Source organism: Pezoporus wallicus, unplaced genomic scaffold, assembly GCF_028554395.1.
Source record: "Pezoporus wallicus isolate ANWC-B61680 ecotype Strahan unplaced genomic scaffold, APGP_CSIRO_Pwel_v1 scaffold_6445, whole genome shotgun sequence".
Taxonomy (NCBI): Eukaryota; Metazoa; Chordata; class Aves; order Psittaciformes; family Psittacidae; genus Pezoporus; species Pezoporus wallicus.
In genome coordinates this window covers 5,723,533-5,737,659 of record NW_026641753.1, presented here as the reverse complement: position 1 = coordinate 5,737,659, position 14,127 = coordinate 5,723,533, and positions in this window count along the sequence as shown.

Sequence of the window (14,127 nt, the reverse complement as noted above, 5' to 3'; positions counted from 1 at the left end):
TTATTATTGGTGGTAGCAGTAGTGATCTGTGTTATACCTTAGTTACTAAACTGTTCTTATCTCAACCCGTGGGAGTTGCATTCTTTTCGATTCTCCTCTCCGTCCCTCCGGGAGTAGGGGGAGGAAAAGAAGGGGGGAAGTAAGTGAACGAGCCCTCTGCCTGGTTTTAAACCACGACATTAATTGCATTTCCCTGAATGTAATACTCCATTGGGTTCATATCAGCTATTCCATAAGTTTGTTTGGGATTAGATTTTACTACACCTGGATCTGTCATGCATGATGTCTCTCTGAAATCTGTCTTGTACCAGGATACCTATTGTGATCTCACATAATGTGAGTGAATGTAAACTGTTATCCAAGGATAGGATTATATGTTCCTGTAGCCATGAATTTTAACAAGCTCAGTTTAGCATCTTTCTGTGTTTAAATTAGCTGAAAATGGCAATCATCACAGGTGAGACACAGTCATGGAGAAACACCTTTATTCGGGAAATAACTAGTTTGTATTTTCTATATGCCACAAATTGTACAGACTGAACAATTGGTATATCTTCAGTTTGCTTTTAACTGGTGCTCTTTCATTCATTCAATCTGACTGGTCATTTTTTGGCTCCTGTTTTGGATGCTATAATCAGATACCATCTACTAACTTTTTAGCATTATGCCTTGTTATCTTACTTCTACCAGACCTTTTCAGGTTTACAACTTAAAATAAAATTAGAATAACTCTGTAAGTTTTAGTTCTTAGTAATTTTTAATGGCCTTTTAGATGATTTGTACATTTCTGACCATTTATTTTCTCTTCTTGAGACTACCTTAGAATATATTCAGAAGATACCTTGCATTTTAACTAAACACCTACTAGACTTACTTGTGTTCAATTTGTGTACATCACTAAAATGTTTCCTTTGATCAAAATCACTCAGCAGTTTGGGTTTTAATAATCTCAATATATCTTTCAGTGTTCTGCCTTATGTATTGTGCCTAAGTCTTATGGGAGTTGATATCTTTTCTAATGGGTCCCTAATTCTTGAATTTAGACATATTCTTTACTCATTCTTTGATTTCTGTATTGAACTTCATTCTTAGCTGAATTCCCATGATGTGCTGCTGGTTTTGTTGCTGTTGTTGTTGAAACAAATGATACCCTGAGAGTCAAAGGATCACCACAGTTCATTATCAAAGGCCAAAGAACGCATTTCATGCAGGAGAAGAAGAGAAATAAATTATAGGTCTTACAAGGCACTGTGACTGCTTGTCAAGAGAGGTTAATGCTAAATTGAATTGTAATGAAGTGGTTTGATTTGGGAATGGTTAAACTTTTCATGTTGATTTAAAAAGTCAAAGTAGTATCAGAGAACTTATGAATAGCCCTTTCTGCATCTATTCAGAGCAATGTATTTTGCAATTTGCTTTTAAATAGCTATATTGAAAATACCTCAATATAACATCTTGATCATCCTATTTCACTTGAAAACGACTTCCAGTTTAAAAAAATAATTAAATTGAGAGACTCTTTTTACTGATTAGGTTCTTACTCGATTAGCTTATTCATACAGTATGATATATGGAATAATACATTTGTATACATTAGTGAAATATAGATGGCAATTCTAGCTCTGAAATAGCATAATTTTAATTATATCTGACACAGGGCCCCTTTGATGCTTTTCCATTGATTTACTTTTTGAAGTTGATATCAATCCAGATTATATATTGCAGATGTATTCCAGAAGAAAGCAGTGCTGCTTATCTGAGCACTGGAGCTCACAGAGGACACCAAAGCACTGTTCAAAGCAGTATTAATACAACCTTGAAGGTGACAATGACAACAAAATAAAAATTAACTTAGATGGAATGACCATACATTTGGATATTGGAATATAATTGAGCCATGCCTGGGGAGCACCTCAGAGGAGCTAAGGATTTTGTTAATAAGCGCAGAACCCCATAGCTGTACTTACTGTTCTTGTGAACCACTAGTATTTTTATGTATTTTTCTTATAGTTACAGAGTAGGAATATTCTGTCAACAGATGGATAGTGTCCTGGGTTTAGAAGTAGCAGTCAATTTTTCTCCTTCTTCGTAGCTGGTGCAGCGTTGTGTTTTGACTTTCAGCCTGGGAATAGAGCTGATAACACCGGTGTTTTTAGTTGTTGCTAAGTAATGTTTACTCTGAACAACGACTTTGTGAGCCTCATGCTCTGCCAGGGAGGAGGTGAGGCCGGGAGGAAGCAGAGACAGAACACCTGACCCAAACTGACCAAAGAGGTATTCCATACCACAGCACGTCATGCCCAGGATGTAACTGAGAGTTACCCGGAAGAGCTAGTGGACTGCATGGTTGGACGAGGTATCGTTTGATGCTTGGTTGGGTGGGGTGGGGCGAGTTATCGGTCGGCTGGTGGTGAGGTGTTGTATTCTCTTCCCTTGTTATTTTCTTTATCATTGTTATCACTGGTGGTAGCAGTAGTGATTTGTGTTATACCTTAGTTACTAAACTGTTCTTACCTCAACCCGTGGGAGTAGCATTCTTTTCGATTCTCCTCTCCGTCCCTCCAGGAGTAGGGGGAGGGCAAGAAGGGGGGGGGGGGGGGGGGGGTGTGTGTGAGTGAACAAGCTGCCTGATTGGTTTTAAACCACAACAGATAGAAAGAAAATTGAAATATGTAGAGGTAGGCTGGTTTTATATATAAAAATAAGTAACTTTTTTTTTTCTTAAAAGCGATTTATGGGCACACAGTTAATAGCTTTCATTTTACTACTCTGGTCACATAGCTTAGAATAATTGCAAAAAGTATGTCAATGAATAAAGGAAGTTGTAAAGAACTTTAAACATGTTGAAAAATAGTGAAAATAGTCACTGTTCTGTAACTTTTCTCTGCATCTAATTATTGTACATAAACCCAGTATAATTTTACACTGAGTATTGAAAAGCTCATTTTTAAAGCGGTACGGCATTGTCTTTAAAAGCTTCTGCAGTGCAACTTGGCACATTTCAAAATTTTCAAATGTAAATCCTTCTAACACAGAGTCCAGGTCCACCTTGTATACCCAGGTAGGTTATATTGCACAGAGCTGCAGACAGATCCACATTCTGCTCACCTCATGCTCTGGGTTAATCCAGTTCAGAAACTGTATAGCAGTATAAATATGACTCCAAGCTTGAGTTTATGTGCCCTAGCGAGAGATGTAAACCAACCATATCACTCCTATGGGCATTTTCTGTCTGATTTCAGATGTTGGTATTCAGGATAAGTCTATCATTAGTATCACTATTTTTTGTTATCATGGTGCCTCTGCATACAACCTATTTGCTGTGATTTTACTTGGTAGATTTTTTTTTAGTTATATGGGGTGCATGCAGAATGTGGTAGACCCATGTATATACTATGCTAGTAAGCAAACTGGAACACTATTCAAATAAAATCTTTATGGTCCTGACCCCTTAGCTTCTATTCAGTCTTCATATTACACTTCTGCTTTACCAGAAAAGCCAGTAGGATACTTTCTATGGAGTTTACTTGATCTCTTGAACTGACCTGAGTGGCAAAGTAATGTTTTAATATTTAATAGTTTGAAGAGTTGCACTACTGGGAAAAAATAAAATATGTATTTGATGATAGAAACTGCTCTAAAGCTTCTTGAGAGGTGTATTTATGGTTGGTTGCTATAATAGAATTTTAAATATACTAGGAGTTCAGCCCGCTGTTCTGGGTAGTAGATAGTGTCCAATGGGAAAGAAAAAACTTTGCAGGCCTTTCTCACTTGCTGCAGCAAGCCAGCAGCAGCAAGTGAGAAAGTTCAGTGTTAAAGATTTTGCTTTGCATTGAAATGGGAATCTGTTACATTCTTCAGCTACCATTTAACAAATATGCAAGATGTGAAGATGATTATCAGACTGAGAATGGAATGCTGCAGTGTTCCACAATCACAAATGGTTCCCCAAAACAGTTGGTATTTCTGTTAGTTGGTAATCAGGGAAGCACTTACTAGATGATCACTGTTAGGGTTTAGAGCAAATGTGCCATAGAAATGAGAGGCAGCAGCTTTGGCCTCTCTTGACACCTCTTGTTCTACAGGCAAGCTGCAGCCTTGGGGAGATGTCCCTTTTGGCTGGGAGAGGTTTAGCAGCTCAACCACATTCTGGGGCATGAAAAGCTAGCAGCTCTTTCTCTCTTATACAAAAATATCTTACTGGAATTAAGGTTGACCTGATAATTATACTGCTAATACATGAGACAGCAAATAGTTTCTCTCTTCTGTGAAAGCTCGTTTATGGTGCCAAGTGGTTGCAAAATAGAAGAGTTTTATACTTGTGTTCTTTGTATAAACACAGCTGAAACAAAGGGGAAAAAAATGCCATTTTCACCTGAAAATTATCTGACCACCAATGCACTTCAGCTCATTATAAGTACTTTGTGTTTATTAAGTGATGTTGTATTGCACACAAAATACTGGAAATATTCATTTCTTTTTAATACTCTACAAGCAATAGTATCTATGTACAAATGTGTTGTTCTGGGAGAGCTAATGGTTTTGTGAGTATACTGATCAGAATGTTTTGTTTTCACTATTTTCTAAAGCCTGAGAATGATTTCTTTTTCTAATACTGTTTTCAATTAAGTTTTCCATTACTCTACACAAATGGATTGTGGATATAAATACAAGAAAGGGTTAGTGACAATTGATATGTCTCATAATTTACAACAAGGTCTCTGAATCGAGACAGGGCATTCAAGCAAGCCCTCCTGTATCTGGCTACAAGCTAGAGAGCGTTCCTGGTCACCACCAGTCACAGAAAGACCTGTCCACTTACATCTGTGCTACCACCCCTAAACTTATGCACCTTTCATCAGAATATGCTTTAGAAAATCTGCTAGACAGACAGGGATTTCCTAGTTTCTAAGCTTTTAACACTGACAGTGACAAATCCAGTCCCAAGAGGCAACATTCCTCCAATCTGGCTTCAGGTGACCACAGAAGGCAGTTCCAGACTGCTAAAGTGGTGTGAAATGACTGTCAGTTGTGCCTTCTAGTGACTGCATTAATTTCTGCTAAAAGTTTTAAAATAGTGAAATGATTGTCATAAGCCAGAATTATGCTTCTGTTATGATATATTAAAGCATTGATTTTGATTGCTTACTGTGTAAACTTCCTCATATAGTATATGAAAAAGATCAGCAAAGAAGAATGATGATTTTAGACTTGCACAATTGTTTGAACAAATCTAAGCAGTTCCAATGACATTAGCATTTAACATCAGTCTTTTCCAGCTGCATTTCACTTGTAAATATTTCCCCAGTGGAAGCACTGTATGATTCTCTATGAGAAATACCAGTCTCCTGAGGTTTTGCTGATTTAAATTCAGAATCATCTGGCATCAGGCAGAAAATAAGTCATCCCCTTATCCTATTCTTGTTCTGACATTTTGGAAAAGGAACTTTCTTCTAGGGTGTAGCCCTGTATGGACTTAAATAAGAAGCATAGCCTAAGGTAATATTTGCTTTTCACATTACATAAAATAGAAATTTGCTTGTGGAAGATGATATTGCTGTTGATGGCGCCTATTTAAAATGCTAGTGTTTTAAATGTTTTGTAACCTTAAAAGAAGGCTATAATAAGCTTTCCAGTCCCTATCCCTAAAAAACTTTAAGTCAGGATTTAACCAAGTTTGGATGTGACTTTTAACTTGTAGATTGGATGAAATTAAAGCATCCGAAAATCAGAACTTCATAGCTTGTAATAAAAATGTCTCAAAGTTTATAATGCTAGTCAGTTAACTGACTACAAAATTGTAAAGTTGATCCCCAGAGAGATGCCTGGGTATACTTAATGACCTGTGGAGGTCTTTGTCACCTGTTGTAGGTAGTGTAAGGAGAAAGGCAGATCCTGGTAAGTCCACCACTCTCAAAAGTATTGTCCATCTTTTTCTGTTCCTAATGTTCAGACAGATCTTTCGTGGCAGGCTTTTAATTGATACAGCTTTCTCCATATTACCTGATTTCTTTAGAGTACCAAAGGATGGCAGGTAAACAGGTAAATAACTGTGATAGATAACAGTAGAATGGAAGGTTGAAAAATAGAAGCTTCAAAATGTGTTGAGGAGAGTTAGAAAAATGAAAAATTGGTAATTTTTTTTTTCAATGAGGAAACAAAGGGGAAAGATACATTGTACACCGCTAGACAGAAAAATAACCAGTGGTTTGTTTGATGTCCTGCGCATTCACTGCAATGTTTTCTACTATGTCATCTGCCATCATCATAGATACCCTGCAAGTGACGGATATATGGTTGTGATATTGGTAGTATTTGGTCTCTGAGTGACCTCAGAGAGAGGAATTATTTATCATAGAGCTCTAGCAAGCAGCCTCCTGTCAGAATGCAGGAACTTCTCTGCATATGCATAACAGTTTCCTGATTTAAAACCAAACCTTCTAAAAATAAGCAACAACAACAATATGGTTTTAAAACAATATAAGCATAAAATCAACAATTCAACAAATCAGCAATTTAAAATGGCAAAAACCAAAAATTTAAAATATTGAGTAGCAGCTTACTAGGGATGTTAAAAGTGTTTGTATTGCAATAGCAAGTGATGGCATCAACAGGGATACAAACCATACCATAGACCTTGAAAATGGAAAGTGGAAGGCAGATTGAAGATCCTTTGCATTAAGTGGAAAACCACATCTGTGAATAACATGTTTTCAACTGCAGTGAAAACTGTGACTTGCATAGTTTAATAGGGAGACATGAATTCTCAATATGTAAAATGAGGATGATAATTCTACTATAAATCCTATTCCAGCAGTATTCCCAGCAAATAATTGTTCGTGTCAATCATTTCCATGATAATCCCAGAGGATATTAGAGATATCTTTTTCTTTCATCTAAGGAAAAAAAAAAGGAAGTGAATCCCTCCAAATGAATCTGCATGATTCTTATATTGTTGCCATTTTTAAAGGCTAGAGAAATGCGTATCTTGAGAGCTTTAAAGGATAAATATGATTTTGCTTAATTTGGTATAGGTATTGGGAGAGCTCTTCTACCACATTTTGTCATAATTTGTTTCATTTCCTTATGGGGATTCAAAATGTATGTATAATTACAGTTTAACATTTTAACTTTCTTGGTTTTAACAATATTCAGATTGGACTTTTAATTTCAAACATATATTTGTACTATAGGCTGTCATTTATTTATCATGGTAACTTTGAGGAATGGAATTGGCAAAAAAGATCAGGTTCCTAGGTGCCCTAAAGTCTGTATTTTGGTTCTGTGTTTGAAACACTGTGACACCTTTATAAGAACAAGTGCACACATGTCACAAATGTCATATCTTAGTTAGTGACACCTAACTAGTAATGTTTTCCAAATCTATTATCCTGTGCAGGTTAGTATAAATTCCTTATGCACCTAAGGCTTTATTTGCTAAAGATATTCTTTATTTCTTGTCTGAGGTCATACTTTTTTTTTTTTTTTGTCTACTGAGAGCTGCTGAGTACTGTTACAAATCATACATATGATGTTTCTTTAAATAAACAAATGTAAATCATGCACTCCAGTCATATTGAGTGCACGAGAAACATGCGTTGGGTGTTCTTTCTGGAGTTGCTGTGTTTTATTTATATGTATTATGCAGAGAACTTTGACACTAGACTTTGATCTACGTTAAGTAGAGCGTATATGTAGGATGCTGAATGGTTGCTAATGTTGCTCTGAGACACTCTCATACAAAATATATCCCTTGTCTACCTTGGCTGTAAGACAAAATGCATGTACAGGCTGAACTGCTTACTTTGTCTCTGTTGCCTGTTCTTCATCCAGAGATTGTAATTTGCCTTTCATGCTATGTTGTTTACTCACTGAAAACAGCAGCAATAGATAAACGTTATTTAAGAATAAGAATACTCTACTAGCCCACAAGTTGTGGCCCTCTCTGAGTTGTCCTCACTTAACTTAGATTTTTGTTAAATTATATGGCCCAATCTCTGTCTTATGCAGCTTGAAGGACAGAAAAAACTGGTGCAAGTGGTCACAGTGTGGTTTGAGGAGAGCAAGTAGAGAATGTGTTCAGGTCTCAGCTCTGAGAATTCTAGTTCACAGAGGACATTTTGGTGTTTCATATGAAAAGAAATTGTTATGACTGCTTTTATTTCAGTCAGATAAATAGACAGATGTAGTTGCTCAATTTTCATTCAGAAACAAGTTTCTGTGGTTTGTCAGCCTCAACTCTCAGGACTTTCTCCGATTTGGAATTGCAGCTTATCATGTTGGTGAAAGGATAATTTCTCTCAGGAAGTAAAGAAAACCTGATAACGATCAGCCATATGCTCTTTAGTATTCAGAACTACTATTCAGTGTCAATAGTTTTTCATTTGACTGCACCACCTTCTGTCTTTGATATCTGCCAGTTCTTCATAGTTTTAAGTTTTTCCCTCAACTTCTAAAAAACTTTATCGCACAGCTAAAGGAGAAGTACAACCTTCAATTCAGGAGGCTTAGTTGCAAAGGAAACCCCACTTTTTAAATGTTCTGTTAGAAGAAATAGATGACTTTTATAGTGTGATCTCACACTCCTTTATCGCAGTGTCTTTTCTCACAGGAGGTTAGAAGACAAAAATTAATTCACTAAAAATTAATAAACTTTTACGAAATTGAGTCTGGAATGTAAGAAATTTGAAAATTAAATGGTCAGATGTCAACAGTGTTTCCGAGCTTCTCTTGAAGTTATGGATATCTGAGTTAAACAGCCTGTAAACACAAATTATTTGAGCCCTGTCATTCAGTGGATGGCTTACTATTCTACCAAGGCTCTACATTTCTTCCTACATCTGCTTTTTGAATGTAAATGATGACATATTTGCTTTCAGGACAAGGGAACCCACCCATCTTTTGTGGGTGACACTTAAGAGTCATGTGCATTTGCCTGAAAAGATGACTGTATGTTATCCAAGGAGCTAAACCCACTGCAACTGTTTCTCGATAATTCTCTGAATGGCTGGGAATCTCTGTCTTTTTATCATCTCCTGAAGGGAAAATTTGTTACCTCCAGTTGACCAAACCTGACCTTTGCTGTAGAAGAACTGAACTCTGATGCATTAGGAAATGTATGTTTTGGTCAGTTGTGATCTTTTGCCTTCCTGTGTCTGATAGAATGCATTCATTAACTCCATTCTTCTGTTAGTAATTCCTTAAAACATGCAATTTATGTTTTAAGTAAGAGAGTTAATTAGTCCTTTTACCTAGTTCCTGTCAAAACCAAAGAATGCATCAAGCCCTCTCTCATTAGTATTCATATAAAGTGAATTGCTCCTTTCAGTTCTCGTTCATTATTATTTAACCGTTAATCCAAAAAGTTTATAGGCTCATGTTACGATGATGATTATTTTTTTTGGTTGGTGTCCAGAGGGTCATTTTGAATGAAGCTCATTGCAGGAGGGTTGCAGAGTATGTAGATTTGCAGGAGCATTTAATGTGTTTTGCTTCCAGTCTTTCTCTCACCGGGCAACAAGCCAGGAACTGTCTGAGGTTTGCTTTGTAAGTACTGAATCACTAATGCAAAAGCAGTGAAAGTACATAGCTATCATATCCATCTGTCCAATATTACTAGGCATGGAACTGACCATATTGAACATATTGAATTAATTCCACTGCAGCATTGCCCATCAAATTACTTGACTCTTTACATCACCCTTTTTTTGCTCCCTAATGCAAAACATCCATTTTATTTGACAAGCCCTTCTTTGGCTTTGGCCTAAACAGAGAATGGGGATGATCTTGGCTCACTTCACTCTAAATAATCGTTCTTTAATTACACCAGAGGTGGTATCATCTGCAGTAATTACTGAAAAGATGTCAGCTCTCAGATAATGGAGTAAAACATTAATGGAACTGAGCTGGCCCAGACATTGGCTCATAGAAACCAGCCACTTGTTATTCAGTGGCTTGACATTATTCTTAGCACCATGTCATTCCTAGTTAAGGTTTCAGCTGAGTACCTGACTTACAATCTTTCAGAAGTTCCATATGTCATAATGCTGATGTGTATTGTTTTGATTAAAAATGAATCTTGCTTTTTCCTCAGAAAACAAAATAATTTGTGGCTTCTGATAGATTTTTAGAGCTACCTGAGTCATATCTCTGAGACTTCCTCATAACCATCCAAATCTTTGTATAGAGGCCCATGACATCTTCGAGGTAGATAGACCATGCAGACCATTCTGGTACATACAGGACTTGTTCGAGTTGATAAGCAGCAGCAGTAGTAAAATCTTAGGTGTAATTCAGCCTGAAAAGACTGCCCTTCCCTTGGCAGAAATTACTGGATTATGCACTTGTAAATGAGAACTATCATCTTATAATGAAAATAAACATTTTTGCCACTTGGAGTGTCAGAAATTTAGTCCTGGAGGTGTTTATTCCACTAAGTTAACTCAGTTTAAATCTCAAACCCAAGCTATAGTTTTCCAAGAACTGATCAAAGTTCTGACACATTGTAACAAAGTCTGTAGTGGAGAAATAAAATGGTATCAGAAAATTACTTAAGGCAGCTGTGTTTTGAGATGTACGTTTGTGACTTTCTGGATGGGCATCTTGTATGATACATTTTTTGGCCTTGCTGAAGTTGTGAAATTCTTTGAATCTAAACATGCAGTAAAATTATAATAATACAATTATGATGTATATAACATTCTGTGACTTACATGTATTTTATGATGTATATAACATTCTGTGACTTACATGTATTTTATGATGTATATAACATTCTGTGACTTACATGTATTTTATATGGCATAGTCTTCACTCTCCTTTTTTGCAGTTATTTTAGCTATTAATGAGCCCATCTTTCATATTCAAAGTAAATAAAATCCAAATCTATCAATCTATAACTGACAGTAATACTTAGTGAAGCAACAGCAGTCATTTGTTACTCAGTTACATAGAAAATCTAATATAATTCCAATTAAAAATAAGCCAGATGAGATCTTCAGAAATCACTTCTTATGCATCTCCTCACATATGTTAGTCTTCAAATAAAAAAAAACCCAACATATGTGGAGAGCACTTAGATCCATATGGTATGCTCCCCTTGATATTTTTTCTATTAAAAATCTCTATACTGATAAGTCAGCCTTTTGATTTATATAGCTGTTTTTTCTTCAGTATAGAATATTGAAGGCTGTTTTTCTTCCCTTTCCTTCCTCCTCCTCTTTCTAGATTTATTACCATTTTCAGTGTCAGGACAAAGTTTTAAACTATAAATTTCAGGTAAGGAGCAAATGTGATGAATGACAGTTTGCCCTTTCTTCCCCAGAGTTCGTAGTGAAACGCTGGGTGGTAGTGATCCCAGATGAGACTTGAAGGGATTTTTTCTTCCCTATTGACAGCAACATCCTATACTGTACAGAATTCAGCAAAGATTTAAATGGTACAGTGTGCATTCAGTGGGTGCCAAGTCTGTTATTTTCTCTTTTTAGTTCACCTTTCTTCTGGAAATTAACCTTTCTTCTGGAGCTTTAGGAAATAACAGTCTCAAAGGTTTATTGCTGATCAAAACCCTATTCAATTCCAGTTAAATCTTGGTATTTTTATTTTTTTTTAATAAACATTAAGCTTAAAATTTTTGTCTTTATTGACTGGTTGGATTAGCAGCTAATACGTCAGGTAAGTGTTATTGAAAATATTTATTACATAGTGTATTTGATTTTGAAGGAATGAATGTATTAGTTATTTCTTCCTATATGATATTATAGCACAATCAAGATGATTTCACCTGCATTTTGACTACCGCAGGATTTTGCACTTCAGTTGATTGTAGCTCCATCTCTTTGTTTTGTTTTTGGTTGACCTACTTGTACTTTTGTATGTATGTGTAAGATGCAGCACAGCACATAGCTGTGTGTTCTTTGCTAAGTCTGATGCTTCATGTGCTCCCCATTACCCTACCATTAAGAGTTTTGGAACTGGAAGCAAAAAGAAGTGGGAATGTCTGGTTTGACTGTGAGTTTCCTCAGCCCTTTGGCTACAAGAGTAGCTCATCGGTGTGCAGCTTTGTGTGAAATTGATAAGTAGACTTTATCAAAGCACTTAAAAATTTGTTTTACCGGATGTATCAGAAATGTCCAAGAAGAAGGTTTAAGAGACTCTGCAGTGTCCTTTAATGTTCTGGTTGCATTTCCTGCTTCAGAAGTGAACCCTGTCTGGATAAGAAGGTCCATTGTTTTTACAAAATTCAGAAGTTTTTCCTAGAGTTTTGAAGATAGTGCACTATGCATTTATAAACCAAGTTCTTCTTTGCTTTCACTGGAGGGTTCTACTTACAAATCAGTGTCAGGGTGTAGCCTGTGGGGTTTGTAAGTACAGTTCAAGAGAAAGTAAAGCAGCAGACTCATTAATGAAAGAAGCTGAATGAATGGTGTGTAGTTTTCCCCACCCCAAAGATGGCTACTGGCAGCCGACTTCTAATTATTTCTGTATCTGGTCTCTAGGCATAGCACAATTCTGTTTGTCTTGTTAGGAATATTTCCCAAATGAATGCAGCAATCTGTCACTTATTGTATGGTAATACATATATATGCGTTTTTATTATACCTTACTGATTATTATCATTATGATAGCATACTAAATGTTGCATAGGGTGCAGCAGCTTAGCTAATAGCCCTGAGCCATGCGAAGGACACAAGAAGCTTACTTTAATGTTTCAGACACTTCAGTGTAATAGTGTTTCTTTTAGTATAAAACCCAAATAAAGATCTTTAGAAGACTAGGAGACTAAGTGCTGTAGTTATAAAGGGACTTGTAGTGTTTAGGAGGAAAAGATTTCATTATGTTCAATATGGTATATATTTCCTTTTTATTTGGGGGTTGCAAATACAACTTTGGGACTAAGTTTACTAGGACTAGGTAGAAGTATCTTTTCTGCTGGAACTATGAAGCTATTATGGAAAACATTCTATGTCTGTGAGAATCCTGTTTTCACATGTTGTTTTGAGTGAGGAACATATATTAACTTCAGTAAAAATAGGTGTAAGCTTGGCTGTATTGAGAAAAGAATTCAAATGATCAGAGAGGTGTCTAAGTGACTTTCTTTAATATATCAGTTTAAGTTAGCATTTATTAATACATGATATAGGCAGTATGTTAACGATGTGTGCTTTATAAAGCATAATAATTGCTTTATATAAAACCCCTACTTATTTATTGGTATTTTTAATTGAAGATTATAACTGTTTCTAAGATTTCTGCATATTAGACCTGTAATTTAAGAATGCTTATTTAAATCTTTAATGAACACTATACTAAACAAGTTAATTTTAACCGCTGTTAAATTCTCTTGTGATCAGGACAAAGTTATGTGCTATGAAAAACTGTATATGAATAATAACTATAGTAAACAGAATTTATAAGGTTGGAATGAAAGGTGCATAATCCCATCAGAAAACATGACGAAGAAACTATAATGAGGACTTGCTTAACTTTAAAAGGAACATTGTCTTTTAAAAAATGCTGTATTTAAATTTGCAGTATTTCTCTATGCAGAGTCATAGCTGAACATTGGAAGAGTAACATTCAGTTCATATTTAGGAAACTCAGCCTTCTTAGGGCTCTTTTCCAGTATATGGTTGATCCAAAAGATTCATTTAGTATGAAAAAATGATAGTGAAGGTTGGATTTTGTTATACTATGATATGATATCATGTCTAAAGCTTATAAGCTGTTAAAAGTCACAAGCTGTACGTACCCTATTTTAAGACTTATAAAAAAAAAAGCCAAAAATCTTTTTATAACTGCAGCTAGAATAATCCACTGTTGTTCATTGTGGTATAACCTTTAACATGATATCAGTGTTACCTTACTGCAATATAGAAGAGATTGTATATGCCAAAAAGAAACACTTTTTTTCTGTAATAATTTGCTAGTTATTCACATTATCATTTGAATGAAAGTGCAGTCTTTTGAGATGAAACATTGCAATGTGACATTGCATTAATTCATGAAAAAGAGTATGAAAGAGACCTTGGATGAAGAACTATTGAAAGGATTGAGATTTTGACATTGACTTCTGTGCAATCAGGATTTCACCCTTAATTATTTCTTTTTTCTTTTAAGTGTCTCAAG